The sequence below is a fragment of the Marmota flaviventris genome, chromosome 8 (assembly GCF_047511675.1).
Source record: "Marmota flaviventris isolate mMarFla1 chromosome 8, mMarFla1.hap1, whole genome shotgun sequence".
NCBI classification, from domain to species: domain Eukaryota; kingdom Metazoa; phylum Chordata; class Mammalia; order Rodentia; family Sciuridae; genus Marmota; species Marmota flaviventris.
The window spans coordinates 77,790,390-77,794,329 of NC_092505.1; positions in this window are offsets into that span (position 1 = coordinate 77,790,390).

Consider the following 3,940-nt stretch of genomic DNA (forward strand, 5'->3'; position numbering starts at 1 on the left):
CGTTCAAGAAAAGCCAAGGGGCGGAAAGGGGAAAACGGGATCCAAAACCTACCAATCAGCTGAGCAGCTCGGCCTACGCCCCGCCCACCATCCCTGCCAGCCTATAACTCCCACACTTTTTCCGTCTGTCCCGCCCAATCAGAGTGCCCCCCCGGAGCGTTCCCGGTGATCTAATTGCCCGCCCACCCTTGCGCGCTGTGCGCCCTCCTCCGCCCCGCTAGGCAAGAGGACCATCTGTCCTTTCATCCTAAAGGTGGACTGGAGGATATCTGCTACCACGGAAGGCCCAAGGCCCCAGAAGTGATACTCCCAAACAGCAGCGAGGCGAAAGGAAAGAGAAAGGGCTTGTCTAGGAACGCCCACCGCACACCGTTTCCTCCAACCCGGAAGTGATCTCCCCTACCGTTGAGAGTGGAGGAAACCCAAGGCTAGGTCTTCCCGGCATGCCCTGGGCTTCCGGCGACCCTGCCCCTTTCCTGCCGTCTGTTCTGGCTTCCAAGCGTGTGCTATTGCTCATTGCTTTCCTTTACTTGGTGGGGACTTCTTTTCACAATACCTGGTGTCTCGGAGGCGGTGGCACAGAACACTCAACGTGGCCGCCTCCAAGCCGGTAAAGGCAACAATGGTCGCAGCTGCTGCTCCAGTCTCCGGGAGTGGAGTGGGCCTTGGCGGTGGGACTCGGCTCAGGCACTAGGGTTCTGGCGCGGCTAGTAGAGGCGTTCCTGCTTCTGGGCACGGGTGCCCTGTACCTGTGAACTGGCAGCGGTGGCGCCGCGAGGCCAGCCTAGGCTCAGTGGCGAACGGAAGACCCCGGAGGGCAGGGTCAGTCCTCCCCGGGGCAGCAGAATTCCCGAAGGTTCCGGTGCCCACTTGGAAATAGTGAGAAGCTGCCCCGGGCCGTAGAGGTAGAACCGAATGAATGCATCTTTACCTTCAAGGGCTGTCCGGGTGAGGGAGAAACAGCAAGGGGCTGCTTCTGAATTTAAAAACTCATTTCTGGCTGCCTCTATGGAATGGAGTTACACCAGGGTGCAGGTTACCGATCTTCTTTGACATTTTCCTTTGGCTTTCCAAAAAAAAAGTCTCGCTTTCCCCAATGACTCGGCATTTATTCCTACTGTTATACATAAGGGAAATATTCGCGAATGTCACGATTGCGTTTAGCTAAGAATCTAAGGAAGCCAAATTTCATTAATGATTGGTACATTATGATATGAATTGCTTTTGTAATTTCCAAAGTCCAGAACTTAATCGATAAGAACATTTTAATGAGAAAAAGCTAAATAACTATATATATACAATATAACTTTATATATGTTTAAAGAGTAAAATAATGTTGGCATTTTTAATTTTTTTTTTTTTTTTTTTGATATGTTGGATGGGAATAATGTCTTAAACTCTTTGCCTGGAAGCATCTTAAATATTTGTTTCACTGGAAATATACATACCCTTATACACATGGGAGCCATTGGCACTCTATTCAAGGTGAAGATGCATTTTTAGTAAGTAGTTATATTAGTCTAACTTCTATATATTACTGCCTACAATGTGTGAGGTATGATACTAACCCATGAAAGAGCAGTAGGAGAGTAAAACATGTATTTTGTTGTTTGGTACCGGTGATAGCCAGAGGTTATCAGGTTAGCCGCTGAGCCATGTACATCCCCTGCCTTTTTTTATATTTTATTTAGAGACTGGGTCTCGCTGAATTGTTTGGGCCCTAGCTAAGTTTCTGAGTTTGGCTTTGAACTCTGCGATCCTTCTGCCTCAGCCTCCAGGATTATAGGCTTGTGCCACAGCTCCCAGTTATGGCTTGTTTTTAATCAAAGAAAATGCATTACAATATGGAAAAGAACCCATGGACTGTGAGAACTAGAGAAATGTCACTTAATATTGAACTCTTCACCACTGTTAGTTTGGGAAAGTCATTTTATCTCCCTGATGTTACTACTATCATCCCTGTAGAATAGGAGGATTAAAATATTGGATCTCTCAGATTCATCCAGCACTAAAAATTGATGATCCAGAGGGCTGCCAGTGAGAGTTGTTATCAAGAGGATTCTCTGAATTAGCTGTCACATGTTATTTTCATAAGTATGAAATTCCATGCTTAATTAATATAATTTTAATAATTGAATAATAGATGAAAGAAATGTACATTAAAGTTCTCAGATTTATAATCATTAAAAATAAAATTGTGTTTTTAACATTTTGTTGTAGCTTCAGCCACCACACTTCATCCTGGGGATTCCATGCCATTGGTATTTGATAGAGTTTAGCAAATTCCCTTTTGGTGTTTAGATTTAAGTCTCCTTTTCAGTTTTTCAGCACTGTGAATTAACCTTGATGATTTTTGAATTTTATGTTCTGTAGTTTTTTAAGTTTTAAAAAGATTTTTTCCCCCTGATTGCTGTTAAAAATTAGACTTTTAAGATCAAATTCTTCATGTAACCTGTGCTACTTTAAAATGTTTATTATCTTTGATCCCAAATAAAAGGGAGCAAAACACTTATATACCATTGTTCATCTTGTGGAACCATGTGAGCTCCTGCATGAAATCTTGTTTTGAATTTACTGAAGGAAGCAATACCCTTTATGGCAGATGTCTGTCAGATAAATTTGTAAGTGTAGTCAGGAACTTATCCAAAAGAGGAAAACTTACAACTACTACAACAAAGTCAAGTATTTAAAAGGAAGTGATGTGATAATTCCTATATACAATACTTGAACTAATTAATTTATATTTTGCCTTTTAAAAAGAAGCCTATTGTGTTGGATTGGAATTGGATTCATCATAAGCTCATAAGATTCATATATATATATATATATATATATATATATATGTAAATGAAAGATTCAAGTGTATATAAATTTGTGTATGTTTATAATATATACCACACGTTCACACATATATTCTCTAGTTCTAGCTACTAAGCACATCTATTAATTTATAAACAGTTTTCCACTAAAAGGACCGTGGATCCTTGGGGAAATGTCTAATTCCAGACTGCAGCAGAGAATGTCGAAGGTTGACCAGGAATATCTTAACTCGGAAAGCAAAAGTTGAGTGTGTAATAAATGGACACAGAATCTAGGTCAGAGAGACTCCTTGGGAGTAAATGAAAAATATGAGCATCAAAATATTTGTAATAAAATTTTATTGAGTAACTGCAAAATAAGTATTACAAATGATATGAGAGATTTTAATTTACTACATAATCAGGAAACTACTGAATCTGCAATTCTAGGGCTGATGACCACAATCTGATCTAACAACTCTTCCAAGTGATTAAACTGCTGCTTTGGAGTGATTAATCCAGAGGTAATCCAATCTGTAGCATATGGCAAGAGATTAACTGGGCTTTTTATTAGTAGGACATTCCTATTTGATTATAGACATTTTCATTTCCTTAAAAATTACCAGATATGGGGCTGGATTTACTGTACCTCGCGATAGCATGTGTGAGGCACTGGATTCGATTCTCAGCACCACATATAAATAAGTAAATAAAGGTTTATCAACAACTAAAAAATATTTTTTTTAAAAAAAATCAATTATTCAGATAAACCTGCTAAAATTTATCAGAAGCCTGTTTTCTGTCATTTGTGAAATCACTCATTTTATTCATTTATCAAGGTTTTTAATGATTGTATACTCATTAGAAATGTCAAGAATCTGTGAAATCACCTTTATTTCTCTACCACATGTGCTGTAACCCAGTGAGGAGTTAAGAACCCACAAATCTACTCACTGTGCTTCCTACAGCATTGATGAAGACTAAGCTCAACTTTCCCCCCTGTTACACCTTAGTCAAAAGTCTCTGAATTTCTCCATTAGAAATTGCCCAGTGACATTTGCAACTCTTTCACTGATAAAACTGAGCTACTATTAACCCTTAAAGTCACCTATTTGAATATCTAAACAACCCTATTACCCTGT